We start from the raw sequence: 19,873 nt of genomic DNA on the forward strand, positions 1-19,873 counted from the left end.
GGTAGAACACAGTCATCCTCTTTCTTATAAGGTTGCAGGTTTATTGGCATCTTAAGATAATACTCATAGGAAATCCCACTTTTCCTTAATCCTGGGTCAAATAATCCCAGTTTAGCAGCAACATGAGGATTGGAGAAAGATTATGTATTTTTGAAAGCTCTTTCTGGGGAAGACATTTGAAACTCAACTGAGTATTCCACACTGAGATGATTATTTTCCTTCTGATCGCATGAAGCACTGGGTGCCCTCTCTCAAGACTGACAGCCGTCACCACTCCCTCAGCTGTCTAAGCCAGTCGCTGGACACTTTCAAAGAGACTCATGCCATCAAAGCCTTTAGCCCACCTTTAGTTACTTGCCTGTCTCTGTCTATTGTGGACATGTGTTTGTGTCTCCCCCAAATCCATAAATTGAAATCCTAACCACCAATGTGATGGTATTAGGTGGGGCCTTTGGGAGGCAATTAAGTCATAAGGGTGGGGAACTCAAGAAGGGAATGGGTGCTGTTATAAAAGAGACTTCAGAGAGTTCTCTTCTCCTCTTCACCATGTGAGAACATAAAGAACACAGCAGCGCAGCAGAGGGTCCTCACCAGAACCTGATCATGCTGGCACCCTGATCTTGCACTTCCAGCCCCCACAGCTGTGAGAAATAAATTTCTATTGTTAATGAGGAGCCCCGGCCACGGTATTCTGTCAGAGAAGACTGGACAGAACAAGCCACCCACTTGGGACTGTAGGTTCCACTCTAGACAATAGGGACCCTGATTATTCTCTTTATCTTTGCAACCCCAGGTCCTGCTGCATAGTGTATATATTAAAAACCCAAATGGGAATTCACTTCCTTTGTGTCTTGAGCGAGTAACCCACTTACTGCTAGTTAAGGACAGAGATTGGAGAGAAACATGGGTTTGAAGCTCTTCGAATTTACTAAGATTTTATTTTGTGCTATTTTGTACCTTAGTAGGTCAAACCCATGAGGTTGCCTGCTAAGTGTTTAAGCTACTTAAGCCTGGTAAGTGCTTAAGGGATGCAGAATTTTAGAATTAAAAGGGAACTTAGAGACAGTTCATCCTAAATACCAGGCCCAAAGAAGCTGCTCATCATCTGAAGTTTTGAAGAAAGAGCTTTGACGCAGTTGGTTAAACACTATAGAGTTGACTTGGGTTTCCTTTCTCTCTCCCCAGTTGGTGGGAAAGAGATGTTGCTAACGAAACATCTTTGTAAATAAATTAAAAACTGGGGCCGAGACTTTCCCTCTGATAGAAAGCTAACTAAAATTAATACTGGGCTCAAACTTTGTCACAAAGTTGATATGTTACGAACACTGTAACCCTGAAATTCAAAGACTGTCTAAGTCAGGTTTCTTTGGAGTGTAAAAAGCACCTCTGAGGGTATCGAAGGGTGCAATAGATGAAGTGGGAGGTAAACGTTACAGGAAGTTAAATCTTTCATTTGTTACTTTTGACCAGCTAAACCCAAGTTATAAGGGCAAGGTAGTATATTCTAATCAAGCATGCCTCACTGGTTGTAATTGAGTTAATCTGCTTTCATGTCCATCATGTCAACTTGCCAAGAATTTGAATAATCACAGTGCACACGAGGATTAGGGAAGCTCTATACAGTTAAGGTGGTTAATGCAGTAAAGTGTTGTGAGACATGTTTTCTCAGATGGGAAAAAAAATTGAGAAAAAATAACTGGTTTGGATGTAGTATCCGTTTGCTTCTTTAAAAGGAATAATCTAGGAAGGCTTCTTACAGTCCTCTGCATTTTGCCCTTTTTTGTCTTTCCTGGCATCAACAGTTCACTGAAACTATCCTTATTAAAAAATATTCTGGAGACAACGGGAGCAAGGAGAGTTCTAACACTTCTGGAATCCTTGTAAGTGGCAAGTGTGTTAAGCGCTCAGACCTTGCCCAAACCCCTTTGGGTAGGGATCATTATTTACATTTTAGAGACCAGGAATGTGAGGTTCGTGGACGTGAAGTACTTGCCCTGTCAGGTGGAAGCTAGTGTACCAGGTGGAAGAGCCTGGGTTCAGTCGTGTGTCTGTCCCAGCTCCACGGTGGTTTTCTTTTAGCTCCCTTTTGTCACTTCTCAGTCTACGGCTGCTGTAAAAATTTGGTCTGTGTTCAGATTCCAGTTTTGGTTCGGTGCATGGAAAAGTGTGTCGGTGGGACACCCTGACACAAAGTGAGCCTTGCTATCACAGACATATCCCACCACAACAGTAAATTAGAAAAAAAAAATCACATGATAATTATTCTTACCATTTGCCTCAGAACTGCCATCTAGTTTTACTGTATCCAAAAAATAGACAAATTTGAAAAGTGGTTAAAATAAAAACAATGACATACTATTATTGAAGTACTTTTGGAAGGTTAAATCCAGATAAACACAGTTTACTGGTAAGAGTGAACAACTAGGTGTCCTGAAGGAATACCACGTGACTTTGAATACATTTCTTCCTGTGCTTGCCCCTCCCTTTACATAATGTCACCAGAAAAATAAAGAATACGGTTGTTTATTTTTCCCAGCACTCCTCATTCTTCTCTGTCCCCGTTACGACAGGGTCTCTAGGCTGCCAGCAAAATGGCCTTTGGCTCATCAATCAGTTTCACAGCCAGAGACCACATGGTGTAGTTGACAAACCCATTTCAGTATGAAAGAGCAAACTATCCTTGGATTAGAGTAGAATTTGTTTCTTCCTCTCCCAGGGGAACAAATGGGTTACAGTGCCACACACGTGTATCAGGAGAAAGTTAATAAAAAGGCCATCAGAAGACTGAAAGTCAAGGCCAATATACTTAATGATAAATTCAAAACCGTCTATCTAAGACTGAGAAGCTATTAGTAACATGTTTACCATAATTTGTACAAGTTAGTCAAAATAAATACTTAGATCAAGCACTTATGGAGGCTATCATTTTAATTGCTTTCTATTTTTGAAGAAATGTTTAACAGCCTTCCTCTAAAGTAGTAACTAGTTCAACAATGTAACAATTTGGGTATTACCTAATTTTCAAAGAACTCATTCTAAATCAAAGTGGCATATTTTAAACCCAGATTTCTTCAGGTCAACTTTCTTATCTGAATTTCAGGGAAACCTATCATAAGGCCACAAAAGGAAATCAACCATGCTAATGGTATATGCTTAAATAATAATCATATGGCTTGACATGAATGTACAATAAATATCCATTTTTTCAAGGCAATTGCTAACATATGTTCACTTACTTTTTTGTTTAGCAAACTGAGTTAAAAATACCATTATCCTAAAAAAAGACATTATAACATAGTTTTTGATCATTTAAAGATAGCTCTTTAACCCATTTTCAGTCATTCATCTACACTATTTAAACCTATACACACTCACATCATCATAATAAGTTTTGGAGAATAATAAGGAAAACCTTCACTAGCCCAAAGCTTTAGGATTGATGCTTAAAGTTACTACCTTTTAGATTCCATATGAAAATTACTCTTTTGGTTAGTTTTATTTATTGAACACTGCTACCTAGAAAGAGGCTGTGTGTAACTACAAAATAATAATAGAAAACTTAAAAATACAGCTGTGGATCTACAAGGATGTTATGTTGTACCTTAAAGGTTTGAGGATTGACAAATATTAAATAAAACAAAGCTACAGCTATGTATCCTTAGTGAACTGGCTTGAATTCTAGGGTTATAAAGTCTCATGAAGTTCATTTTTAATCCCCTAATTTTGTGTGGCACATGAGAATCCAAGAGTAGAAATAGTTTGAGAAAGATTCTAGATCACTAACTATAAGGAAAACAACATCCTGTTTTTGGAATAATCATGTCCTTTTCATCAGTGGTGTGGGGTTCTAGAAGGGGTTAACTGGGACCAAATCCTCAACTCCAAATTCAGAACCAGTGGAGGGATAGACAGAAGAGTCAGAAAGGAGGAGGCTACTTATAAAGTCTAATGGAGATTAAAGCTGGATGGGAGGACGTGGAGCAGGCAGGTGGCTGCTCCGGCCTTTCTGACCTTGACTTCTGAATTCAACAGGCTTGCCCGCCAGTTTCTGGCACCATTGGGTCAGCACAGCAACCCTGAACAGGTTCTTGCTTTAATAAGACAGACTGAAAGTTGAGCAGAGCAGCAAATTTTTCCTTTCCCCCCCATTCCCCAGTCCGAGAAGAGGAGTGAGAGAGGGAGCAAAGGATGTACCTGCAGTAAAAATGTCTTTCCCACCGGGGCCAAGGGAGGGGTGGGGAACCCCTCCCCTCGGCTCGAAATTCAAGTGTGAGATGCCTGCCTCATCATTTTGGACTTCTCACACCATCAGGGAAACAGGCAAAACAGGCTCCATTAAGTGACCCTGCCTTTGGAGGAGAACTGTGTCTGTTGCCACCAAAAGGATGGCTGGAAACCCTGGCCGGGGCATGCAGGGTTGGGCGGAGGGGTGGGGGGTGCCCAGGTGTTCTTTTTTTCTACAATGTACTCCAGAGGAAAAGTTAACACAGAACTATTACCTTCTATGCTGATTTCCTTAGAAATAATGAAATTCGGACTTCAATTACATCTCCCCCCACCACCCCCACCAGGGGAAAAAATCAACTGGAGGTGCCAACTGAAGGTAAGGGAAATAGGAAATAAGTGGCAAAGGAAGGAAGATCAGTTACAGTTTAGAATAAGTTGTCGAAAATGAGAAATGTAGTCTCTATACATCCTTAAGGTGTTTCCCTTTCCTCCTCTTTCTGTTCCGAATAGGGAATGTTTCCCATTTTGTCCATAGGTTGCAGAATATTGAGAAGGCGCTGGCAAGAAACTTGTGGGAATGGCTATGTCCTAGGGATCCGGATTCAGGGGACAGAGGCCCACAGCATTACCCAGAACATTCTCTTATTTATGGTCCTTACTCTGGGAGAAAGTTATTTAAGCATTCTAAGAAATACAAACTCTCTCTGTTGCTAAGTATAGAAGTTAATATGAGCTAGAGCAGGATACACAAAGACTCTGCATGTTGAAATAATTATTGGGACGTAGAGAACTGTGGGTCTCAATGATTTGCATCTTGTCAATGCTTGGTTATAGCAAACAGACAAAATAAAACCAGAAACGAGTGGGACTGTGATGTTATCAGGAAATGGGAATGGGTAATAGACTTTGCTTCATGAAGTTCTGTTGTATATATATAAATCCCTAACTGTTATTAAAATGTGTTTTCAGCATAACCTTTATGTATAACACCAAAAAAGTTTATTATAGAGGGTGCTTGTATGAAACCTACTTTCTTCTTAATGAGAATGCTCCCTTAATTGGGGTACCCTTTTCATACTCTTTTAAGGTGTTACTAAATATCCATTACTAGTGTCCAAATAATGGTACCATTCCCACCAAAAGAAAGACAAAAATTTAATATAATAGATCAAGTGCCTACTATATCTCAGGTGCTAATTACAGTTGGGGAAAGATAGCAATTTGAGTAAGATGTTTCAAAGGAGATGCAAATGTTAAACACAATCAATTATTATTATGTAATATTATTCTGGAAAGGTCTTTTGAAAGATGAGTATATATATCATGTATATTCTCATTAGCATCTAAAAAAGTGATATTTTCAATTTTTTCCTAAAATGTCTGATTTAATTTGGCCTGGAGTAAGGTGCTGTTATTAATTTTCTTACTACTGGCAATATTTACTAAGTTTGTTTTTTATTTCTGATTGTTATTAAGGTTCATGATCTTTAAGAATAAGAACTTGAAAATATTAAAAAGTAAACCACAGCATTTAGGAGTTTAGTTCTGTGTCAGCTTTATGTTTCCGCTCTTTCTACAAAGGATATTTGGCAGTCTAGAAGTTATAAAAACCTGTAAAATATGAATTACAACAGAGAAGATAAAAAAATCTGTTTATATATCATATAAAAATTGATTATTTCATTATTATAAATTCATGTTTGCCTTTTTTTCTCCCCCTCCTTGTCTCCTACCAAATATTGCTTAACAGCAATACTGTAGATCTAAAACTTGATGATGTAACACCTGCTGTCTAATTAATTAATTACCATGTTGTACAGTCAACAAGGAAAGTCACTGAACTTCTAGGGCCTTTTTTTCAGAATGAAAGATGAAACACTTCCAGCATATGGAATCTTTGAAGTCAAGTCATTTCTCTATTTACTTCACTTGACACTACATAGCCTTAGAATAAGACTTGACTTCTGTGTATAAAAAAAAGGCTTTATGGAATAAAAAAGTATCTCTTTCCAGAGATATAATTCCTGTGTAAGCCTGAGCCATGCTGACTAATACAAGGCGTTGCATTAAGAGACGCTTGATTTAGAATTAGATTTATGTCTGTTTGGTGATGTTTGCATAAGGAATGTTTAAGTTATCTGTTGTAGGAGATTTCTGCCTTAAACATCTTTCTTTTCCTAAACTAAGTGGACTGAAGGATCTGTAAAACTGAAATTAAGGACAATTACTATTGTGATTTGTCCAGACTCCTGGCTCTTGACTGGTTGTACTTCTCTTTTCCTGTCACTAGTAAAATTCTGAGAACTTCTACCTCTGGGTGCAAATCATGTACAATTAATGTGCTTGGTGAGAGTTATTCAATAAATCTACAAATCAACTCACTTTGTTAAATATATATACATCATACGTATACCACGCCATGGATTATTTGGCAATCCACCTGTGAAAAAGACACCACCTGGTATTTCAGAGCTCCACTCCCTCCCTGCTAAGGACACAGAGTCGAATCTTTCTCAGCTCCATGTAACAGAAAATAGGGGGCTTAGTACTGGGTACTGAATGGCAGTTTTGATTAGGAAGTCCACCAACAGGTATGAACTGGTCTGCATCTGGCATTGAATAGTTTATAATTTTAGATCTACAACCTTGTTTTGGTGATACTCTTGAGAACCACAAAAGAGAAAACCATAAGAATTCTGAATAAAATTCAATAAACTTAACAACATAGGAATAGGTAGTTGCTTTAAATATGATAGTGAAATGTATGCTTCAAATGAAAGGTAAGTCAGCATAGAATGACTGCAGTTATAATGAATAGTCTGAGAGCTGTTAGCACCATTATTAGTCAGGGCTGTTCCAGAAGAATTTGTTGATGCAGTTTGAAAGACACACAGCATAAATGGCAGGAATGCAGTTTCAGCCCTTGTAGACAATATCGTGGAGATGTATTTTCTCAACAAAAGAAATACTCAAATGATTACAGAATTGAGTACATCATTTAGAAAACAACAAAATACAACAGCATTCCTGGCACAATTTATAGCTGGATAGATAATATAATGGAATAAAAGATTGTCACGATAAAAACAAAAATAACTGGCTACAAATAAATGTATACAAGTAAATATAAAAATAACTAAAACTAACTCTAATGCTCTTATAAAAGATTTATGCTCCCTTAATATATCTCCTAATGCAGTACCAATAAAAATGAAAGTTTATTTTTGTTTAGAGAGAAAGTGATACTAAAATTGATTTGAAAATAAATGAACATGTGAAAATACACAGAGTAGTTTCTAAGAGGGTGAATAATAAAAGTATACTAGTTCCCACCAGGTGTTAAAATATTTTATAATGTGGCAGAAGCTAAAACTGTTTTACTGGACTCTGAATAAACAGATGGATCAAGGGAAATGAACAGAGTCCAGAAATACTCATGATATTGTTTCCAGATGAGAGTGACTTAATGAAAAGAATCAGAACAGATTCCATCACTCGCTTGAAATGACCCTCCTCATTGAAGCAAAACAACCTGCTTCCAGGTCAGCCACTAAGGAGCCGACCAGTAAGACTGACCAAGGAGAAGCAACTGGCATCCAGGAGAACCTTCAAGATAAGTCCAGGTACGTGTGTGCTGCCACAGAGTGAGAGCATAGCATGGTCTCAGTGTGGTTATGCACAGAGAAATGTTGGAAGGGAAGATGGCAGAACGCAAAGAAGTGATTACCTGGCATACCAGGGTTGTGAATGACTAAAAAATTTCTGTAACACCTTCATAACCTTTCTTATTTTCAAATTTTGCAAGAAATGTTGCGAGTCTGTTTAAGTAGAGGTCTGTGTTCCACTGTCCTCACTGGTGGGCAGGGAAGGTCTGGTTGTCACATGTGGTTCAGGTCCTTGGTGATAAAAGGCAGAGCTACTACCAGCTCTCCCGTCATGCACATTTCGCCCTTGTGTAGATACAGTCTTCCTTTCACCGCATCTAAATAGGTTTCCTCTCTTCCTCTCACCCTGTTACTCCCTCCCTTCCTTCCCATTAGGGGCTTCTCTGTCATTATCCTCAAGTTTTGGTTGTAAGACTTAAAATCATTTATGCCTCTTATATTAAGGATGAAATGTTTATTTTTAAATATATCAAATTTATCCACAAGATCTCTCTCTCTCGAAATTGGTGTCTTAGTCATAGTCTGATGACATGTAGGTGAAAAATGTATGGGTGCAGGTCTTTTCTTTCTGTTGAAAAGTTTATTGAAAAGCATTATATTTTCATGGCACTTGGTTTTATATCATTTGTCGATCAAGTCACATGAGCTTGAATGAAAACGGGCAGGTTTCCCGTGCGACATGCTTCGAGGGCTGCGAAAAGCAGGAGCCACTGGCACAGACTCTCTGTGGAGGAGGAGCAGTACAGCTTCAGCATCTCTCTGTCTCCTGCAGTTCCTCCTCCGTTTTGTAAATTCTCTGTTTTTAGATCTACTCTACTCATATCTTACAACCTTCCCCTCTGCCCTTCCATCACATGCTCTACTTGATTCTGTTTATTTCACAGTCATGTTCTTTTGCTCATGGATTTCCTTAAGGGTCTCCACTTCCTGTGGCAAGCGGTTGCATTTATATTTTCATCAAGCTTTTGTCAACTTCTGGGGAAAAGTATCATTTGCTAAATTGTTGATCCATTTTGTAGCTCATCCCTAGATGACAGCTCATCATTCAGCTTGGGCTGTCAGCAGCCTCTGGCTTCAACTCTCATTACTACAGTTTTTATCTGTGAGACACCTATCATTTTCAGTTTTCTCACACCAGTAGTCTGTTCGTTGGCTGAATTTATTCCATCTACACAGATTTCCTTTCTTATTAGATACATCCTTAGGTTCAGAATCGGTACTAAGTCCTGTCGTCGGTGAAGTGTGATCATTCAGACTTTCATTTCATTCATTTTCTAAGCTAGAAGTTGGATGGCTGAGACTTCTGATTGAATTTGGTATGTTCACTGAACTCGGTATGTTGCCTCGTCTAGCTCTCCACTTCCTGCTTTGTTTTCAAGCTTGACACTTTCTTCTCAAGCAGAAGGAGTTTTTGTTTTTCTCTTCATTTATTTTAGCTTCATTAGGGAACTTTCTACCTTTGAAATTTTACTGACATCTTTACAAAAGTAGATGAGCAGAAATACTAAATAATATAAAATAATGGAAGACAATATATTACTGGTTCTATTATACCCTATTTAGAATACATTTAAGGGATTTTCCAGATTCCAAAAATAGATTCTATAGCTCCAGAAAAAACATGTGATGTCAGTTCTAAATGATTCAGTTGTCAACTCCCAACTCTAATTAACAAATGTATCAGTCATTACCCTGTGACCTTAAGGTTTTAACTTCTTTTATTTTAAATTCCTAACATTCATTTATTACATAAAGTGTGAGTGAGATTCTTAAAAAATAACTTGGGTGTTAATCTGTTATTTCTTTATAGTCGATGTGGTGGTTCTTCAAACTTCAGAGCTGATCAGTCATCTGGAGGGCTTGTTATACCACAAAGTGCCAGACCCCACCCCCAGAATTTCTAATTCAACAAATCTAGGGTGGAGGAGAAGTATTTCTGACATGTTCTCAGGTGATGGCAATCTTTCTGGCTTGGGGACCACACTAGTTTGTGCTGATGAAAGGTTCTGTAAAAATTTTATTTATGTCTTTATTTCACTTAATTTTTATCCATGTTCTCCATTTCCTAAGTTTTAAAATCTGATGTTTATCTGTAAAGCTACATTTAAAAGCTCATTTCAACATTCCCATAAACAAGACATGTTCCTGACCTGCCTGAATGTTACAATTCCCTTTCCGAGAAGCAAGCACTTTCAGCTCTCAGGACTCTTCACGAACATCGGATCAGGCTGCTGCTGAGCAGCCAGGGCAGCCGGTGGTGTCTAAGGAACCACACCATCAAAGCCCGAAGTCTCGGTGAATCTTCTTGGCAGCTATTGCTCTGAGTCTGTAGGGGTACCTTGGTTCATACGCATGCTTATGGCCAGACCTCTCTCAATACTCAGCTCCTGGATGCCTCGACTCCCTAGATTACCAGGCACGGATGCCTCAGACCTCACGATGTTCAAATGACAGCTTCTCCAAACACGTTTGAAGGTTTCCTGTGCGACGTACTTCATATTGTCAACTTCAGGCTTTTTCTTTCTAATGCCAGCTTTTGTATTTATCCTCTGTTGGCCACTTGGAGTCCAGGGATTCTCTCCTTCTTTATGCTACTGATTTGTTCTCCTGACAGCTTTTGAGTTTCTTTTAGAGTCTTAAGTGGTTCCCACTCAGCATCTTCTACAGGCTCAGCTGTGGCCAAGGAGATACCATCTTCCACTGAATTATGATCATCGCCAAAATGGCTCAGAGCTTAAGCGCATCCAAAGAGGGACTCCTTCGGCAGAATCACAGATGAGCATCTCAGGTCCCAGGTTTTGATTCCAGCTAGTTTAGCATACAGCATATTCTCTGCTAAATCCACAATATGTGCTTTGAAAGAGAAAAAGGTCTTGTCTGGGCTGCCCGGCTGACTCAGTATCAAGTCTGAGCCTATGGCAAGCAGATGTCTGTCTTCTGAGGGCACCGGGATGGATACCAGAGGTAATCTTTGTACTGCTCTTCAAGCCTGCTTTTGGGCAGGAAGCCTTGAGGTCGGGGGTCTGTGCCGTCCCTTCTGGCCTGAATTGCCAGGGATTCTTTACTGTTCTTAGACCCTCTTGCTTCTTTAAATATGTGCATTCTTCCATGTTCTCGTGGTCTCCTTGGGAGAGTCTTTTTTCACAGGATTTTTCTTTTTGATGTGTCCACTCTCAGATTATCACGCCTCTTTACCTAAATATTAACTATGAATCTTTTTAAAAGTTACTTTTCACTGTTTCTATATAATTATTTAAGATGTTCTGTTTTTTAAAAACCCTTTCTTCTATTCCTAGTACATGCTGATTGGTTCTGTTTGCAACTTTTCAAGCTTTTCCTATTGAAGATCGTAACAGAAGCAGTGTATTTCGGATCATGCACCTCATGGTAGCTATGGAAATAAATGCCAGGTCAGTAGCAACAGGTGAAGAAAAATTGTAATGAATAATATACAGTGGCATCTGAGGGGATTAATAATAAGTCACACTACTTTCTTTACCTCCGAATTTCAGAATTAATTGAGAACTAGGAGCCAAGTGCCTGGCAAATGCCTGTCAATATAGCAGTGTAGTACAGATAAAGTTCAATAGAAACCGTGGCTGGGATCTGGGGCCAAATGGATTTTTCTAATATTTCATTCTAAATTGAAATTACTATCCATAGCCAGAGTTGAGTGGCGATAGCTCCATTCCCCACCCACCCCAGTTTTGGTGACAGTGTGCCCCTTTGAACTCACAGCTTGATGGAGCCGGAAATGGGTGTTTCTTGAGGAAAGCCACTATGAAAGAGAAAGAGGGAATGCCCCCAAAGGGAAAACGTAGTCTATGCTTAGTTCCTTCTGAGCTCACCAGTCAAGATAAGCTGACGGAACTCTGTCTGAACAGGAAGGTTGCCTCTATCGTGTCCAAGTTTTCTGAGACACACAGCTATCCAAGAGACAGTACAGAAAATGTCTATCACAGTGGTCAGACATAAAAATTTCTAAATAGACTAAGTTTCTTAATAGAAATAATGCTTTTTCCCTCTTTTGGCAGATTCAATACTACAAGATAGGTGGGGGTAATGCTCTGTGAAATATGTAAATATGATTAATGATCCAAAAAAAAATAGCCACACAACCCCTCAGGTTTGTTTTTTAAGAGCAGAGTTGCTAAAATTAAAAGAAAAATGAAAACAGCTGTCCAAAGAAACAGTTGTCTAACAATACTTCCAGAAAAACCACAAAATAATAGATGGGGTTCTTATTTGAACTCAGAATTAGCTTGGTTATACTGAACTTAAAGAGGATAAATGTGTAGATGGATCAAGAGGCTTTGCAACCAATGTATACTCTTAATATCTCTTAAGACGAATTTCATGATTTGGAGATTTCCTTCATAATCATTGTCCATAAGACAATGAAAGACTCTCTTGGGAACAATTGCAGTTGACAATATGAAATAGCTCAAGTGTGTGTATTCTGCTGGCATATGATCACACAGGAAAAAGATGTCCATAAGGCATACTCACTGTGAGAGCATTTCAGCCTTCAGGTTCAACAGATGGACCACAGAGTTTTGCCGAGCAGAGGAGTTGACAAGTTTGGGAATATTGCCACGACCTGTGGGGACAAATTTCAAAGGAGGATTTTGTCTTCCTATCTCCAATGACTCTAATGAACCTACATTTATAGTTTAGGGTCTTGTGGGTACTGGGGCAATATATTCAGTCTTGTCTCTTCTAGGCTGAATGAAGAAAGCTAAGTGAAGTGGTTGCTTATTTTCAGTGGTGTGTTAATTAAATTTGAATTAAAATTAACAAAACTTCAAATTTGCCATTAATTCAATCACTTCAAATCATTCATTCATTAACATTTATTGAAAATTGATAGGTACCGTACATTTTGAGAGTTATAGGAGGTATAAAACTGAAGATATAAAACTTTTCAATCAAGAAATTCTTAGGCGATTTGGGGAGGCAGGCTTGTAAACAAATAATGTATGTATAAAGTATGATAAGTAATACCATGTGTTAGCAATGTAAAAGTACATTAGTTGCACAGAACAAGGAATCAACTTGAGAAATCAAAGGTTTCATAAAAATTTACAAAAAACAAATCTTTTCATAATATGCTTCACAACATTCAAATACAATCTCTATTGTGTCATATAGGATGATTTTTCAGATAATTTTTTATAATATTTAGCATAGCTCACTGAACAAAGATTTTTTTAAACATACTTTATTACAAAGAAGAAAGTTAATGAGTAAAGGTTTTGTTTCATTTTTGTGGGGCTTTTTTTTTTTATGATGAAAGGCGATGGCGTAATGTAGACAAAACTCATAGTAACTTTCCCCATGACTTTAATTACATGAATTTTCAAGATGAGCCCAGAGTCAAATGTTGAGATTAAGCTGAGGTCCTATGCTTTCATTCTTCCCTCTGTGTTAAAGAATTGAGTAATTATGAGATTAGATTTTGCCAAAAATGTGAGGCATTTTCACGTTATTTTTCTATGATATAAACCTGTAAAGAGATATATGATAAGAAAGCATGAAATTCAGGTTTCTTTGTTCTAAAGAACCAATTTATAGGCCAAGTTGCACAGATGATTGTTACTCACTAGATGGCAGAATACTAAAAGAATACTGTGGCATAATACAGCTGGTTTCATGAATGCACTGGATAATTTGATTCTAAGGGCTTCACATCATGGCAAAATTCAATGATTCACTATTAAGTGACATTATGTATATATGACTATTCTGAAATAGCCCTGGACACAGATAAAGGTAGTTTCTGTAAATACACAGTAGAACCTTAGATGTGTAAGGGACTTTCTATCATCCCCACTTCCTCTGGCATACCCCCAAGTCTTTGCTTCTGTGTTTTTTAGGACAGTTGTTTTCATTATTATCCCCTGCTTCCTAACTCATAAACCTGGGAGATATTCTTGAATCCCTCCTCTCTCTCACCCACCTTTAACACAATATTAAATATCATGAACAAAGGTCTGTTGATCTACTTCAACAGCTGGTCTTTCTGCTATGGCCTCCCCTCCGAACACATTCAAGGCAGTGCTTGGGTTAAGTCATCCTCCTTTCTTACACAGTCTCCTACCTGTCCTTTCTGCCTTGAGTCTTGGTGTGATCCAGGTAACCTCCATACTGCCTCAGCATTTCCTAAACACACATTTTCATTGCCTCAGGCTATTTTATACAATACTGCAGGCATCACTTTTTACTTAACAAATGGGCAAACAATTTGAAAACAAAATTTGATGAAAACTCACCATTGGCAGGACTGTGTGGTAGTAGCATTCTTCTAGACAGATGGTAAAGCTACTGAACATCTCTATTTATGACAGGCAATTGTGCAATATTTTTAATATTAAAAACAAGTATTTCCTTTGAACAATGCCTCCGCTGTTAATTTTGTTGCAGATTTATTTCTCAGAGTCAAACCTGTAATGAATTTAAACATCAACATAGATAAGTTGAAGTGCAGTTTGGAATGTTTACGTAGTGCAATATTATGTAGTCCTTCAAAGAGTGGCTCAAGGTGCATTAAGGCACTATCTTCCAGGTGTGTTACTACTGGGAAGAACAAGGTGCAGAGTATAATGTAGAAGACGGGTCATCGTATTAGGCTATTTATTTCATCCTGTTTCCATGTATACGTACAACACACGTTAAAACATGAGGCCCTGTTGCGCAGTGGTTAGTAGCACGGGTCATGGAGCTGTGTTTGCAGGGCTCAAGCCTGACTCCGCCAGCTGGTTCTGTGACCATGGCTAAGTCAGTTCTTTTTTCTGTGCCTCAGTTTCCTCCTTGTGAAATGGAAATAGTAATAGTAACTACCTAATAGGGCTGTCCTGAGGACTGAGTTAATACAATTTACTTTGAAAAGCATCTGGCATGTAATAAGATGTAGATTAGTGTTTGCTATGAGTTAATACATTAGCTTCTTTCTGGAAGGATATGCAAGAAACATTTTGGAAGGTGGGTCTAGGGGCTGAGAGATGTTTTTAAAAAAAATACCACACAAGTAACATTTAAAAGAGAATATATTTTTAAAAATCCTTCAGTGATTCTTCAGTGCTTTAGGATGAATTTGAAAGTAGTGTGTCCTTCAAGACCTTTCACAGTCCCTGTTACCTCCCTGTTTGGCTTCCATTGTGTCCCTATCCTGTCCTCTGGTCACAGGATTTATTCCACATTCTTTAAATCTATTACATCCTTTCAGATGCTCTTTCCTCTGACAGGATGCTCTGCCCTACTTAGACTCCTATGTAAACTGCAAAGCCCTCTCCTCACTCCTCCAGAGAGCCCACTCTTGCACTCTTGTTCCTCTTCAAGTGCACTGGTAACCCTTCAAGTGTTTCTGTGTAATAGAGACTATTTACTTGGCGATTGTTAGTTCCAATGTTTACCTCATTCATTTATTGTGCACACTTAAAGGCAGGACTATGTCTTTTATATCTTTATATATTCACTGTCACAGTGACCAAATGCTTTCTTAATAAACATCAAATTAATGAATAAATGAACTATAAACAAAATCTCCCTTCCCCCCACCTGGCATACCCAGAAATGCCTTCTGAAACAGTATCAGGTACTGGGAAACAGAAACCTCACTGAGGACTTCAAACTGAGTGGATTAGGGAATTAGTTACATAGGTGTAGGAAGGCTCAACGGAAGGAAAGGGGCGCAAGTATCTAAGTTTAATAACTGGACAAGTTAGAGCAACAATGGGGAGAGAAGGTTGTGGAACCTAGGAGTTTGATGGAAGGGCTCAGTGGGGCTGGAGCTTTGGAACTCTGAGGGAGGCTCTGTACAGCTTGTACTGGGACTCTGGAGAGGGGCATGGCCCGCTAGGTGTTAGAACTCTGAAGGTGGTGTGGACTGGGAGGAGCTCGGACTGCAGAGGTGGAGGTGACAGGCAGCGGGCACACAGCTTGGCTGGTTCTCTGCCTACCGCGTAGTGCTGCTGGCTCCTGGTGCCTTGAGGGGTCTTGGAGAAGCTGGTGCTAGGAGTGCGGACGGAGGCTAGGGCAGGCCTGCAGCTGCAGGGCCAGTGCTGGGAAGCCAACAGGACGTTAGCGCCCCCCTCTCTTCCTCATCCTTCCAATTTTCCTCCACTGTAGATTTTCTACCTTTTCCCTCCGCTGTCATTTTCCTTCATCGGCTGATCTTAACAGGAAACCAACTGGCAGGAGAGTCTGGAAAAGGCAGTTCTCAGAGTTTCAGCTCCAACATCGCAGAGGAAGGTACAAGAAGCCTGAACTTGTTCCTGAAAGACAGTAACTGGTTCCAGAGTATCAAAGATTTCCTATGCTTCCCCAAATTGGGTGTGTAGAACTGCAGTTCAATTGACAGCATCTATCTCCCCTTTAAACTCCTGTCTCAGAATTTCTGCAAAACTACCTTAAGTTTATGTAACACTTCATGATCTTTTTAGTTTAGTTTAGCATATAGTATTTCTTTTTGGACTTCACAACACAATTATTTCCATTTTACATGTCAGCTTAGATCACACTGTACTTCTTAGAGATTTTTTTGTTGTTTTATTTTCAAGCTTTATTTTTAAATAATTTTGAAACATACAGAAAATTGGCAAAAATAGTACAGATATGTATTACCATCAACAATGTATGAGCATGTGTGTTTACTCTTCAGGCTTGCTGGGAAAATATTCCCAGCCTGGGGCAAAATACATTTGGAACTGAAATCAGTCGAAGGGAGAAATAAAGTGAGAAAACCCGCTTATTGCTTCCAAGCAGTTGTCCTCTTCTGCTCACCTGTGTCTTTCAGGACCTGGCTAAGAAATAGGGGGCCCCACCCAACCTCTCCAGTCCAGATATGCCCTCGCCCCCCTTCTAATTACCTATTGATATGGAGATGGACTACTTCTCTTCACCCTTTGGAAACACCTGTTAATATGGAGATGCACTAAAGGCCAGGCGAGAGATTCTGGAAATACTGCAATTTTACCCACACTTGTCAACAGGATGTGTTTATAACTTTAAAAACTGTCATCGTGAAATATCTCAGTGTTGTTTTAGATTTCTCTATGAGTGATTTTGAACATTTTTTTTTTACAATTGGGGGTTTTTCTGAAGAATTTGTTGCTGGAGACAGTTTCTTGGTCCCCTCAAGAGAAAGAATTCAAGGATGGACACCAAATTGGTTGAGTTTTCGTTTTTTAGAATATAAGAGTTTAAAGAAGAAAGAAATTACATGCTTGAGAATTGAATAAGGACAAATTGGAGGTGAGTTGCCTGAGGATACAATGGGGAGCTTTTCTATGCAAAGGGAGGTGAATCTTTAGTAAGTGGGAATAGCTTTCAAAGGGAATAGGCAGAGAGTCCTCAGAGTCGGGCTTTCTCTGCCCTCGTGCCTGGCAGGGGAGTTGTTGGCTATATTTGGTTCTCACTGAAACTGTCAAGTCGTGGGGAGGTGGGATTTTTACTATATTAATGAGTGTATGATGTGTTTTGGGGTGAAGTTTGGGTCAACATCTCCATACTGGAACCAGTTTTGGCCAATTGCTATTCTCATTCCCTATATCCTGGGAGAATAGCTTCTGTGTAGAATGTAAACAGCAGCCAGCTGAAGTCCCCACTGCCCCCCCCTGCTCATATCTGGCTGTCCAGCTACTCTAACAAATTGTCTGTTTATATCTATTTCTCATTTTTCTACCATATTTTTGGATCTTTGTCCGTCAGTTTTTTAGTTATTTATACATATTGCATTTTTGCCCTTTGTCTGTAATAAATGTTGCAAATATTTTGTACTAGATTTTTAGCTGCTTTTAGACTTTATTTATGGTGTTCTTTGCCATAGAACCATGTGATTTCTTTTTTAGTTTTCATGTAGTCAAATTTATCAATCTTTTCTTTTATTGTCTCTGGATTTGGAGTCAACATGAAAAATCTTTCCCTACCCTGTAGTTAAAGAGGAATTCTTCCATGCTTTCCTCTAGTACTTATATGGTTTCAAATTTTATATATAGAGCCCTCACCTGTTTGGAGTTTATTCTTACGTATGGTGCAAGATATGCATGTAATTTTTTCTTTTCCCATATGTTTACTGAGTGGTCCCAGCACAATTTATTAAAATATTCATCTTTTTCCTGATGATTTAAGATGGCATTTTTATCATATACTAAATTTCCATGCATGTGTATGTACTTCTAGACTAGATTTCTAGGCTAGAAATTTAGTTCACTGGTCTATTTGTTTCCATGAGCCACTACCAAGCAGTTGTAATTATAGACACTCTATATTATGTTTCAATATTTGATTGAGCTAGTCTCTCATGGTTTTTGTTTTTCAGTGTTTTCCTGAATATTTCTGCAAGTTTGTTTTTCCACATGAATTTTAGTATCGACACCTCTAATTTCATCAGAAAAAACACTTGTCAGTATTTTTATCGGGATTGCATTACATTTATAAATTAATTTGGGGAATACTGACATCTTTAGGGTGCTGCATCATCCTGTCTAAGAACAGGTGATATTTTCCCATTTGTTTAAATTTTACTTCTGTGTCTTTTAGGAGTTTACATTTTTTTTTCAAAAATAGAATCTATTCTACACATTTCTACATTTAATCCTGTTGCTATTATAAATGAGAGTTTCTCTATCATTTATCTCTTGGGTATTATTAGTGTATTTGAAGGCCATTAATTTTTTATGCCAATTTTATATCTTGCTATCTTACTGAATTATTTTTGTTGTTAGTTTTATGATTGATTCCTAGATTTTCTAGGTATACTATTGAAATGACAGCAAATAGAGATAGTTTTACTTCTTTCTAGCCCATTTATATGCCTTTGGTTAATTTTATTTGTCTAATTGTATTAGCTAATACCTATAGTACAGTGTAGAATACTAGTGGTGATAATGGCATATTTTTCTTGTTCCCATCTTAGGGGAAATCTCCAAAGTTTACCCACTAAATTAGACACTAGCTTTATAACTAAGGTATACATATTTTACAATGTTAAGAAAGTATTCCTCAATTCCTGCTTTTGAGTGTTTATTTATTATCACGAATGTGTTTGAATTTTGTCAAAGGCTTTCTTGGTATCTATGGTTACAATCATAGAATTTTTTTCTCCTTAGATTTATTAATGTGGTGTATGATGTTAATGGATATCCTAATATTGAAACAACTTGTAATCCTAGAATAAATCCACTTAGTTATTAAGTATTATCTTCATTATCTGGTGCTGGATTAATAATATTACATTTGGTGTTTTTTTAAATGTTTTTTAAATTTTCATTTTATCAAATCTTCTTCAGGTTTAGGTATTAGTGTAATATCCATTTCATAAAAGGAATTTGGAAGTTTTTCCTTCTTTTTCTCTGGAATAATTTGTAGAGTAGAGCATTAGGTCTGTCTGGTCTTTGAAGGTTTGATAGAATTCTGTGAAACCCTTTGAACTTGGTTCTTTTGTGTGGAGTGGATCCTGTAGTGGATTGAACAGTGGCTCCCCAAGTAATGTGTTCAACTCCTAATCCCCAGAACCTAGGAAGGTGACTTGGTGTAGCTCTGGGAGGAAGGGGATTCCTCACCTGGGGCAAGTTTACTATGAATCTGAAGAAACTGAAGGAGGACAAAGGGAAAGGCAAGTTGGGAGAAAGGATTTTTATTGCTCACAGCTGGCTTGGGTTCACCAGCCAGTTCCCTGCTCCATCAGTCCCCTGTAGCTTCATGCCCACTTCTGCTGCCTGCTCCTTCTGGGAGGAACTCAATGGGCAGGTCCCTGGTGACTGGTGGGCAACAGACCAATTAATACCAGGAAGGAGGAGAGGAGCAGATGGCTGTTTTCTCTCCACCCCTTGCCCTGGCAGCAGCACTGTTATGGCCTATTGATATGAAAAGGGCTGGAAATTCTGGGTACAATCTTCCATTTATCCCACACCTAGAAAAATGGTCTTAGAGTCTTTGCAGATGTAATTAAATTATGGATCTCAAGATGAGTTCCTCTCAGA

General features: G+C 38.5%; 1 long non-coding RNA gene across 1 annotated transcript in view; it reads left to right on the plus strand.

Moving 5' to 3' along the window:
- Positions 1 to 12,353, plus strand: part of LOC108384453 (uncharacterized) — a 32,954-nt gene extending 20,601 nt beyond the window's left edge. The window contains exons 5-7 of the long non-coding RNA XR_012126366.1: positions 4,521 to 4,603; positions 7,680 to 7,850; positions 11,189 to 12,353. This is a non-coding gene — a long non-coding RNA (uncharacterized lncRNA). The remainder of the gene's footprint in view (positions 1 to 4,520; positions 4,604 to 7,679; positions 7,851 to 11,188) is intronic.
- The last annotated feature ends 7,520 nt before the right edge of the window (positions 12,354 to 19,873 follow it).

The sequence above is a fragment of the Manis javanica genome, chromosome 16 (genome assembly GCF_040802235.1).
Source record: "Manis javanica isolate MJ-LG chromosome 16, MJ_LKY, whole genome shotgun sequence".
Lineage (NCBI taxonomy): Eukaryota > Metazoa > Chordata > Mammalia > Pholidota > Manidae > Manis > Manis javanica.